Genomic DNA, 12,605 nt, shown 5'->3' on the forward strand with positions numbered 1-12,605 from the left:
ACTTGCGTCTTCACAGCCCAGTTCCATCACTTCCCTATGGACAGGTTGACAGAAACACAAACAAAAAATACATTCTTTTGTTGACAGGAGTTTCAAACAGGACTCACAAGGAGAGAGATACTCTTCTCTAGTCTACTTATGTCACACTTCAGGAAAACATTAGAATTTTTTAAGACTTCAAACACTTTTTGCTGAGCCATAACAATTGTTTAACCACGCAACTAATGAAACGCCACCTCTTTTGAGTATCTTTTTCATACCTGACTATATCACAGTATCCACCCTATTACAACCAACCATCTAGTGACAATTCTAAGATGTATTTCACTCTTGAAACGGCTGGCAATGATAGAAAAGGACACTTCCAAATTCCTACCAACCACGGAAGGACACTGCTTTTCCTCAACTGCCGTGTCCGCTTTTACCGCTCTGGTATTTATAGGTGGGCTGTTAAGAAATCGTACAAACATAAATATTTTTTCATCCCAGGACATCCCGATCCTAACTTTAACAATTTTCGCAATGGTTTCTGTAACTTTCATGATGCATTCGTTAGGGAAACACAATTCCGCTTTGCTAGTTTGTGAATACGGCTCTCGAGCAATCTAGTCTGTAACTTCTACAGTTCACACTGAAAAGCCTTCTGGGCTTTATTGCGCTCAATATTTAAGTCTATATAATGAGCTAGATTAAAAACCAACTGAAATGGGGTAAAATGTATGTTTCGCTTGAAAACAGATGGTCAAAAGCTTCAAGTTGAAATGGACAATTTCGTCAGAACTGTGCAAAGGAAAACAGGCATCAAACAAGCAATAGTAGTAGACAAAAACAAATGCAGAGCAAGGAACTACGAACAGCACTGCAGGTCTTATCACTAAATTACCTGTTTTGCTGCAAGTTTGGTGGTTAGCGTTCTTTGGAGAATCTTTGTCTGCGGCCTTTGATGGTCAATTGCAGGTTGTGATGGCAAGCTCAGGCACAAGTCCCGAACGTGTCTGTCCGTAAGCCATGCACCTGAAACACCTGGCAAAGAGTTAGGCAACATTTCCTGCTGATGCTGCAAACGTTGCTTGCTTTTTAGTCCTCCTCTCCACAGTTCTCTTTGGGTTTCTTTTTCTGCTTCACTTTCTTGCCTGCAGCCTCTGGGTGAACTGGCACCCGTGGGAGCACACGTTGTTCAAGTGAGGATTTCCCCGGCTGCTGCTCACCTACCCAACCGGGATGCGAGTCTGCTCTGTGCCCGCTCAAGCCCTGCACAGTTTCCCCTCCACAGCTTCTGCCATCCCCAGGGCTGTTTCTCTCCCTGTGGGAAGAGCTGCGCAGGTTCCCACTGCCATGCGCCAGCTGAGGCTGAGGGCGCTTCTGCGTTTCACTTCCTGCACAGTCCCGTGTTTTCGCTTCCCTTGCATCCTCTGCGTATTTTCTCCGCCTTCTTCATTTCTCAGTCCCACGATGCCTCCACAAAATGGACTCCTCAGCCCTTGGCCCAGCTTTGCCACCCAAGTGCTCTTTGCCTCTTGGCATTCAGCACCCGCTCCAGGGGTCAAATCATGGTGCCTGGAGAAAAAACAGTGATCTTTTACTCTAGGGTTCTTCTTGCAGCCTCCTCGTGGCTTCAGGCTCATCCGGTCAGTTTCTGGCAGCACTTGATGAGACACGCAGAAGACTGAACCAGCACTAGAAGCTGGCAATGACATCCCGGTCTTCCAGCCAGGCCTCTCCCTTTCCGAGCACAAACTCCCCTTTATACCCTCTCGAACCTCCCTTTTGCCTCTTCTCGCAGCTAGCCACTCTCACAGAGCACACAGCTTGCAATTTACACAAGCGCAACAGTTCAGTGCCAGACAAGGAGGGACAAGAAAGGACCTGCCCAACTGCACAACAGACAGAACTCCACTGGACAAACAGTCATTCTCTCCTAGGAGAGAAAGCAAAACCCACCGGAGGACAACAGCAACAACCACATCACTAACAGGAGAGGCAGTGTATTCTCAACACCCTTTCACACTTCTTCTTACCTGGCATACAAATGCCAGGTAAATAGGCACGCTGGCAGAGAACCGTCTTGATGTCACAAAGAACCACAGAGTCATCATTCATCTCGTACCAATGTCCATCGCTGGCCTGCAAAGAAGGGCAACGCTAGCTTCGGATGAACTGCACGGCTTTGAAAACAAAACCACAGGCAGGACACCACTGAAGGACACAATACACCAACGCAAATCACAAAGTGGACTTCTACCTTTACGAAGCAGTAAGAGTGTCCTGTCTGACAGCCGGAACCTTCATGTACCAGCACGGCATACAAGGAATAGAGCAGTGCTTCTCCAGCCGCTTCAGACATGTATGCGCCAAGGTCCAAATATTCCGGGTACCGCACAACCTAAACAGAGACCAACAAGACTCCAAAATTATCCCCAGAGCCTTTAGGAACCAGCCAGAGAAAACCTTGTCACCAAACACAGGCTAGGGACAGAGAAACTCATCTTCCGGGTTCCTCAAAAACAGCTCTTGCCGCTTCATCGTTTCAGCGGCAGAAAACTGTTCTCGGCCAAAGCAGCTCTTTACACCCACAGGAGGTGCCTGTCTTCACATTGGAACTTTCCTCTTACCACAAGGGAAAGAGCAAGGCATAGCTCTTGCAGTGGTTTTTCTTAGACACCTCCACTCGATAGCCATCGTGTGCAGACATTACCTACTTCCAAGAAAGGATTCTCCTTCGCAAAAGGTCTCCTTCCGAGCAGACAAAGGCGCCGTGCACTTGTATACATACCTTGTTAATCTTTCTGCCAGAGAAAGCATCAGATCTCTTCAAGCACACTGTCAGGACACTGGAGGAACGATGGACCGTCAGCCTCTTGGACGCAGTGGCCAGCTGTTCACACCTTAAAAACAAGCACAGACCCAACTCTTGCAACCTATCTTCTCCCCACTCTGCCCTCCATCCATGTATCGTATATCCATGCATCCTATCGTACGCAAATCTTTGCGTTTCAGACCCCTTCAGTCCATCCGCTCTCCCTGAAGGTAGCTTCACTCTCGGGTGGCTCACTTTGGAGAGCAGCAGTCGACAGTCTTTACAATACAACAACTAGGCATGACACTGTTCAGAGAGCCCGCAGGGGCTGCTACTCTCTGAGGACTGAGGCCTCCTGCACAGAGACGCAAGCATCCAAAAAGCCTTGGAAATGAAGCTGTTGACTGCTTTCTTGAGGAAACTCCTGCTGACAAATCACTGTCTAGAGCTCCTCCTCGCTGCGGCTCACCACTGCCTATGGCACATGTCTTGTCCCTTCGGGCCACAGGGGTAGTTCAGTGGGCAACTTCATAGCTAGGAAGGTTGACCACCTCCAGGGCACACAAGGCCAGCAATAAAAGTCTCATCCAAGCTTTGCAAATATTCAGCCAGACGGGAAAATAAAATACCCATCTTTAAAAACAAATGGGGATCTTAAATACCCATCTTAAAAACCCAGTGGGTGGGGAGGAGGAAAGGAAAGAAAGTAGAACTCGTCGGTTAAGAACAGTCTAATAACTAAAGTAAAAATAAAAATGCCCTACTAACTAAGAATAATAAGAACTGTAATGAAAAAGAATGCAACCAAAAAAAAAAGGAATTAGGAAAAGACAAGTGATGCACAATGCAATTGCTTACCACCCGCTGACCGATGCCAGAGCCGCGATCCACGCCTCCTGGCCAACTCCCCCGTTTGCTGGCAGAACATGGGAAACTGAAAAGTCCTTGGCTTAAGAGAAGCGCTACTTAGCAACAACTAAAACATCAGTGTGTTATCAACATTTTTCTCACACTAAATCCAAAACACAGCACTGTACCAGCTACTAACAACAGAGTTAACTCCATCCCAGCCGAAACCAGGACAATGATGCACGGCAAAAATAATAACATTGTCACACCGCACAATATATAAAACAAGATGCGCTTAACCCATGGAGCACCTGGAAGCCATGAAAAGGGATCAAATTCCCAGCTTTTCCACGTCTGCATGGGGACATGGGCTCATTTCCGTATTCCGGATATTATCTGTTTAACAATTTGACCGTTATCATCCATTTTTCAACAACAGGTTGAGTCATTTCATGTACCACAAACACCTCCTTCCTCAGCTAGCAGGTAGCCGAGAACCATACGGTGCTGCAAAACTGCCGTTCACATTTGCGTGGCCTGGTCTGCCAATAGATCCAGACACGAGCAGTCTCATTGGTAATGATTTCTAAGACAGCCTGAAGTCAAATAATGCAATTCAAATTATAAATGGGTTCTCCAGCACCGCTAAACACTTCACTGGGGTTCCAGGTGGCAGGCCCATACTGCTGGATGATCTGTTGCGGGGCCAGTCGTCTTTCCCCATGTTGGGCTACTGCCACTTACTATAGCGGTATTAACGGACCGCTTACTTCGGGTAAGATCATCATATCATCTGACACCTAGATTGTTGTCATCGTCCCCAGGGAGCAAAAAAAACCAAGGGACAAATCACCCCAACATAGCAGACTCCAGTCCAATTTGCTGGTAACTGCTTATATGCATGCTGACCACACACCCAATAGTGGCCTTTTAAAGCTCGTGTACCGTTCGCAAAGGGTCCCTCCACCGACTTGCGGGGCTGTTGCCTTTAGATTGGAAATCACAGGCTCCTGGTCCAAAGGGATCGCCTTCCGTGTCACAGTCTGGGCGGCCTGAGTCATCTTTACAACACCAGGGACAAGGAGAACACAGCAAGGTTTGGGAACGTTTCTGCTGGCAGCAGGACACCTCGCAAAGCACGGGATCTCTCCACTCCTATCCCAGGGAGGAAGATGAACAATACAGACAGCAGAAAGGTGGGACTCCAGAGTAACCCAGAGCACTTCTGTCTCATGGAAACAGCTTATAATGGCAAACAGTAATCCAGGGAGGGATTAAGCCGCAGCATGTCACTGCGCAGAGGGGGGGGGGTGGAACGCCCTGCAACGGGAGAGGAGCAGAGACCCTACACAGGACCTCACACAGAGGCCTGAAACCTCAGCTTAGACTCAGCTCTGGTATCAAGAGAAAAATCCACATCAAAGGCCACAAATTTACCCGAGAGCCAAAATTTAGCCCTTCCAAGTCCATATTTGTAGGCAATAAACTGCACATTCACAATCAAATATTTCTCGTGGACCCAGCCAGGCACGTGGGTGCAGGCAACGACTTTGATACAACTCCAAACTCAGCTGCCTGGCAGCTCTGCTCACACTCCCACGTCTCCCGTACCATTTCCCACCCACCCTGTGACAGTCAGTCCCAGTCAAAAAATTTCTGATTCACAGCTGCTCTTTTCCCCAACTGCAGCTCAGCAAAGCCACCACCATCTTCTGACATCTGTTCCCCAGACAGAGGACGGGAGCCACAGCGAGCGCACGTTTCATATCGGCACCGGTTTTGGCAATTACCGCTGAGATGCAAAAGAACACTTAGTAAAGTGTTCACTTCAGTAAACTGAAGTGTTCTGTACCAAACCTCAAATCTCTCTCATAGTTGCAGTCTTCCCTCCTCTTTTAAAGCAGGGTCTCTTCAGGAAATCAGGTTTATGTGATCACAGTGTCTGTGCCCATGCCTGTCAATCCTTCTCTATTAATTTCTAGAGTTGCCCAATTTAAATCACATCTGAGAAAGGCACAGAACTATGAAAAGCTTCTACGAGCTTCAAGAAAATAGGAGAACGGAGAGAGCTGAGGGGAAAAGACCGCAGCATGAGCTCCCAAGTCATCAGGGATCAGCGAAACCCCAAAGCAAAAACCGACTGTGGAGTGGCCCGGCTGCAGAGCTCGCCTGGAGTCGCAAGGCATGGAATCCACAGGAAATGGGCTTGACTTGCGGTGGAGCTCCTAAAGCAACTTGCTTTTCCAAACACGCCTCCACCATGCTACCGCCCTGCCTCTGCAGCCAGGCTGTTGGCACTGCTCACGGAGCTGCCAGGCAATCAGTAGAGCTAACCCGATTCGAGGCTGTATCCACACAGTGCCAGTACTGTTGCTGGCACCTTCTGCCCCTCTCACCACAAATTTAACCTTCAAACGGCAGCATCAAAAATCCCACAAGGCTTTAAAAACAAGCTACATGCGAGAGACAGAGAGGGGAGGACCGACAGACAGACTAGCCTTAACATCAGCTGGAGGAGCCATCCCATGACACCAGGTATGGGGGAAACAGGGAAGCAGAAGGCAGTGGCGAATGGAAGTCACACCGGGCAATACACTGAAGGGCAGGTACCGAAGCCACGACACAGTGCTTGCACTTGGCGTTCCCCTTACACAGGCAGGTCAGTGCTGCCGGGAGAACTCCTGCTCTCTGGGGTGACTGTTCCTGGTGATGACGACGGGCTCTTCCACTACGTTGACGCTGTTACACTGCATCCGGTCCTGAAGCAGATTAAAAATCTCCTCTGCTCTGGAACACTTCAAGGCAAGACTCCCCGCCCCGTCGGGCAGTGACGACCGCTCTCGAAGGAGAAGAGGTTGGAGTCATAGCCATAGCAGCGCAAGCAGAGGTAGGACCACCTGACAGCATCTCGCTTGTGAGTGTGCAAGACGAGCTCCGTCTGTGTCAGCTCCATAATCCCAGATCTCACCTCGTTACCTTCATCGTCCACCTTCATTACCTTAAATTTGGTGGGATGCTTGTCTGGGATGCTGTCTCTGCACAGACAACTGCAGCAGCTCCCCATGACGTCAGCGTAAGAGGTAATACTTGGGGAGAGGACACAAAACAGAGGACACACATGTTTTCGAACCAACTCCTCCCACTCTCTCCAGATACGCAGCATTTACAGCCTGTATCCTCCTCGATCCCCCTGCACGTGCCTGTCAATGGGGCTGTGTTTGCATTGCGCCTCCGGTAATCTACCGTTAGTCTCCATTTGCCATTCGGCTTCCAAACCGGCCATACTGGGGACTTAAAGGGAGCGTGAGTGGAAACTACAACCCCCTGCTCCTCAATTCCTCCAGCACTGGGGTTATCCCCTCCCACACCCTACGGGTACCGGGTAGGGTTTAACATTCGGCACCTTTGAGGGGGGACAAGCGGCGCCGCTTGTAACAGCCGTACGTCCATCGGTGGGGCACCGAAAGACCAGCTTCCTCCTTATCATCTGTCCACACTTTACCCCTCACGACATCAAGTTCTAAGAGGTTAAGCGGGAACGGCCCACGACCATTACTACCACAGTGCTCGTCTCCTCCCCTGATAGCCACAACTTAACCGTAGCCAATGCCTGCACCTGAACATTACCAAATGCATCTGCCACAAACAAGTGTTGCTTAGACAACAATACACCACTGCATATTACATCCTCTGTTTTAGTAGCTGAAATTTGAGCACCAGTGTCTACCAAAAACGTTATAGGTACTTGTCTAGGCCCTACAAAACAGGTGACCAGTAAATCGCCTCGATGGCTTATAGTGAGCTGTCTGACATACATCCAACCTTCGCTCCCCGCTCACTGCAAAGGGGCAAAGGGGTTAGCACTGCGCTGTCGGTCTCATTTTCACAGCCGCAACTAAACTAGCGCCAAAAACGGCGCATATGATTGATTTCCCTTTTCCAGGCCGGAGTCTAGCGTCCTTTCGGAAGGTGCTGATTCTGTCAGTAACACTCTGCAGATTATACCAATTATTTTGTGCCCAGTCGTCACCTGGCACCAAAAGGCGTGTGTTATGTTTCTCCAAAAAATTATACAGTACCTCCCTGCCCGTAGGGACGCTCTTTCTGTCGCTCATAGTCAACAAGTAATTCTATACAAAATTCTACTCAACAAGCGGGGCCGTCGTCCAGGGAGGCACCACACAACTATTGATTCCATACAAAATCCCACCCCTAACATCCCTGAGAGCTACACACGTGAAGAAAACCAGACAAAATTCTACTCAACAAGCAGGGCGGTCATCCCAGGGAGGCACCACACAAGTATACAAAATCCCACCCTAACGTCCCTGAGAGCTACATACATGAAGAAAACCAGACAAAATTCTACTCAACAAGCGGGGCCGTCGTCCCAGGGAGGCACCACACAAATATTGATTCCATACAAAATCCCACCCCTAACGTCCCTGAGAGCTACACACGTGAAGAAAACCAGACAAAATTCTACTCAACGAGGGGGCAGGCGTTTCAGGAAGGCACCACACAACTATTGATTCCATACAAAATCCCACCCCTAACATCCCTGAGAGCTACACACGTGAAGAAAACCAGACAAAATTCTACTCAACAAGCGGGGCAGTCATCCAAGGAGGCAGCACACAAGTATACAAAATCCCACCCCTAACGTCCCTGAGAGGTATACACATGAAGAAAACCAGACAAAATTCTACTCAACGAGGGGGCAGGCGTTTCAGGAAGGCACCACACAAATATTGATTCCATACAAAATCCCACCCCTAACATCCCTGAGAGGTATACACGTGAAGAAAAACAGACAAAATTCTACTCAACAAGTGGGGCGGTCGTCCCAGGGAGGCACCACACAACTACTGATTCAATACAAATCCCACCCCTGATGTCCCTGAGAGGTACACATGTCAAGAAAACCAGAGGCAAAATAGACAGAAACTGCAGCACTCTCACTTCAAGGGATCCTGTCCGTGACACCAATTAAATGTCAGGTTCCAGTTTCGATTTTGGAACCGGGCCAAGTTCGTGCTGATCCCAAGAGTGAGATTAAGATGCAAACAAGGTCAAATGCCGCCAATCAGGCTGTTTTTCTTTACTGAAAAAGCACGGAGAAGCAGAGGGCTAGGAGAGGCAGGAAGTGACAGGAGGAAAACTAAGCAAGCATTCAGGCGGATAAGCAAGGCATAGTCACCACCATGGATCCAGCAACAGCCCGTCGATCCTCACGCCTCAGTTCCTCGGTGGTAGCTGCGCACACAAACCGGCTCTTTGCAATTGTGCCTTTTATAGTGCAATCTCCGCCCCCCCCCCCTCCCCCCCCCACCCCCCAGTCACACCTCTTGAAGACTTATATGGGTTCATTCTAGACAGTTCTCAGCATATATGGTAGTGTTCCTGATGGTTCTTTATCTACTGAGCATGTGCGGCTTATTGGGGTGGTGGTCTCAGGGACCTTCCAGCAGCTGCAAGCCCCTTCCTCGAATAAACCTTGTGTGACTCCTGGCCACGTTGCCATGCAGCATCTGCCAGAACTCCGGACTGTGCAGCCTCCGGCACGCCCCTGTGTCCATGACAGCCGACTCCTCACTGAAGTCCCTGGTTGCTATGCCGACCGCACCTTGGTTTGCTACAATGTTTGAGACACTGGCAGGCGCTGGCTCTTTCAGTCCCTTACAGAAGGCTGACAACCTCCAGGGCACACAAGGCCAGCAATAAAAGTCTCATCCAAGCTTTGCAAATATTCAGCCAGAGGGGAAAAAAAATACCCATCTTAAAACCAAATGCATTCTCTACCAAGTTCCGGATCATTCCGATGGATTAGTTGTATGGGGAAGAAAAAAAAAAGGAAAAAACCCAAGCTGTCTCATGACTGGGTTGCTCAATTAAGTCAAAACCTAACCAGTGCTCCCACACATGCAATACCGTAACCCGCTATCTACTAGTGAATTAAGGAATGGAGTTTAGTATGGCTTGAAGGTTTGCTTGACATAACCAGGCCGCTCTTAAGCATAAGTATGAGTTAGCAAATACTGTGACTTCTTATCCTCAAAAGAAAAGGAGGGATAATGATACCATACCAGAGTTGCAAAAGAATTTAGATATAAACTAACCAAGTACGCAGAAGTTGCACCATTTCTACACCTGCATCCTTGAAGAGTATCAGAAACTGGTGAGAACAGACAAAGAAAGGCAAGAACTGTGGCAAACTGCGTACCAAGGACAAGCAGGCCTACATACCAAAGATTAGCAAGTCTGCATACTGAAACAATACGTGCTAAAAGGGCAAGATGTTCCTCGGTATCGGTATTGTACCCCCGGCTCTGCTGACTAAATTACAAAATGAGCCAAAACCTGGAGAAGTCCTTCGTAACTAGGGGAAAGGTAAAAGCGGCAGGGGGAAGCACGACCACCGACTCAATTCAAGACCGAAGAAACTTGTCCCCCCACACCCAAAAGGAGCATGCGTGCTAATCTACATCGCATGCGGAGTTAATTTAAATAGGACTGACCAGTCATGAATGAAATGTTTATCACTACCAATGAGTATAAACTTAGGCGTGTTTTTACTAATTGTTACTACTTAGATAACTGGATCTAGGGAACCATACAATTAGTTACAATGGACAAAATAGAGCACTAAAATTTTGTAACCAGACTGCTTGCTTATCGGGATTAACCACAGAATGTATGGAATGTTTGATAAAACTGCTATATAAGCTGACTGAAATTCTACATCGGCGGAGATGCCATTTTGTAGGATGGACCCTATGCTCTCCCGCTAGCGAAAAGAAAGGTGCTTTGGCTTACAGTTCGTCTGTGAGTCGGTTCCTTTGAATCACTAGGAAGATGTCATTAGCAATAATCTTACTGGCTACCTTTATAGCCATTTTCGCCATCCAGCTGCTCTGGTTTGACAAAGTCTTCCAGAGCTCCAGTGAGAGACGAGGCTGCCTGGGTGATGAAGAAACGAGAGCACTAAGCTCCTGGAAACTTAAAATCCCAGCAAACGGCTACCCGTGTGGTACCAGCGTTAGCCAATAAACAGCTACCCCTGGGTGCTACCAGAGTTGCCTGTGGAATGCTGCTCAAAACCAGCAAAAGCAATCAATGCTGCTGCATGCCTTGCTTATTTTCGTCCTCTTTCACCTCCCTGTATTTTTTTTCATCTTCTCATCACCAGAAACCTCTTGCTTCTGTCTTTCGCCATTGCTTTTCGGTTGCGCTGTCAGCCCGCTCTGCACAGAGACATTCTCTCGTCCTGGGGCTTTGTTTTTCATTTGCTTGGCAAGGGCCCGCAAACTCGGAGTGAACTGCCGCATGTCAGACAAGGGAGTATTTCCAGCCTGCCGCTGACCTGCTCATCCACCGAAGCACAGACCAGATGCTCTCTGACCGCTCCAGCCATGCACACCTACCCCTCCAGAGAGGGATGGCAAAGCCTTTGGCTTCTGTGAGAATCCTTCAGAGACCTGTGGCTGTCGGTCGGCCTCAGTTTCTCCAAGACCTTAGCCAGTGCCAGAACTCTTTCCCTCCACCATCTCCTCTCGCATGGCAGCAATAGCAACTGGTGGACGAGCTGCATTTTTCCCACCTCCCTGGCTCCGCCACAAAGGCTCTTCCTCTGCTCTGGCTTCTCTGTCTTTTGCAAGGCGGATCTTCTCCTGAGCTTCGCCCATCACCAGGGCTCTTGCTCTCCTCTGCGAAGAGCGGTACAGGCTCCCACTGCCAGGCGCCACCTGATGGCCACTGTGCTTCTGCCCTTCCCCGCTGTGAGCGCACCTCCGCTGGGGAGACTGACGCGCTGCGTGGCTTCCCTTCAGCTTCTCCCGCTCCTCAGTGTCGGAGCGCGCTCTCTTCCTGCCGCACTGCTCACGGGCAGCTCTTGGAGGGTCGCGTGTTGTTCTCCTCTCTTCTCTCCTGGGCGTGTTTCTTGACGTTCTTGATTTCTCAGGCCCACCCTGCCTCCAGATAATGGGCTCTTCCACGCTTGTTCCAGCTTTGTCATCAAAATGCTCTCTCCGCCTTGGGCTGCAGCGCCTGCTCCAGGCGTCAAATCCTGGCACCTGGAGAAACAACAGGGATCTTAGTTTAGACTTGTTCTGGCAGCCTCCTCTTGGCTTCAAGCCATCCTGTCATTTCCTAGGAGCCATGGACAATGCCCAGGGACAGGTTAAAAACCTGTGCTTTATAAAATTGGGTGAGACTTTCATACACAGGTGTTAATCTTTGATGACAAAAGCTCATGTTTAAAGGGGAATGAAACATGGATCAGGAAGAACTGAGAGTGACAGGTGTGTTCTATGGCACTTGTTGAAGCGCTTCTGCTTTGTATAGAATAAGGATGCTTTAGGCCACACAACAAAAGAAGAGACACATCGAGAGCAAGGGTGATTCAATAGCCTCGCCTGAGCTAGATGCTTCGTTAAGCTGCACACCTTGGTGGATGGGAGATCTGCCTTCTTGTCACTGAAGCAATGGTTCAAGTATTTTCTTTGAGAACTAATTAAATTTAAACCTCTGTGTGTAGTCTTGAGCTATAACTGGGGAATGCCACATCAATCTCAGTGCAGCTACTTCTTTCTTGACAGGACATACTTCCCTAGTTGAAGACTTCCTGAAGCAAGCAAGCAAGCAATTGCAGTTATCTGGTATCAAATGTAACATCTTTACTGTCAGAAGGAATGGCAGCAGTCACCTAAGCAATCGCAAGCGAGAAATGTCAAGAGGCCCAGTCTTAGCTGCTCTCCGCTATTTAGAGTGCAAAACATAAGCCACGCTGCAAATAGAAATCACCTTAAGATCTCCATTTAGCTGGGTCCTGGTTTCAGCTAGGACAGAGTTGATTTTCTTCCTAGTAGCTGGTATAGGGCTGTGTTTTGGATTTCGTAGGAAAATAATGTTGATAACACACTGAGGGTTTTAGTTGTTGCTAAGTAGTGTTTATACTACG

The sequence above is a fragment of the Gymnogyps californianus genome, unplaced genomic scaffold (assembly GCF_018139145.2).
Source record: "Gymnogyps californianus isolate 813 unplaced genomic scaffold, ASM1813914v2 HiC_scaffold_43, whole genome shotgun sequence".
NCBI lineage: Eukaryota > Metazoa > Chordata > Aves > Accipitriformes > Cathartidae > Gymnogyps > Gymnogyps californianus.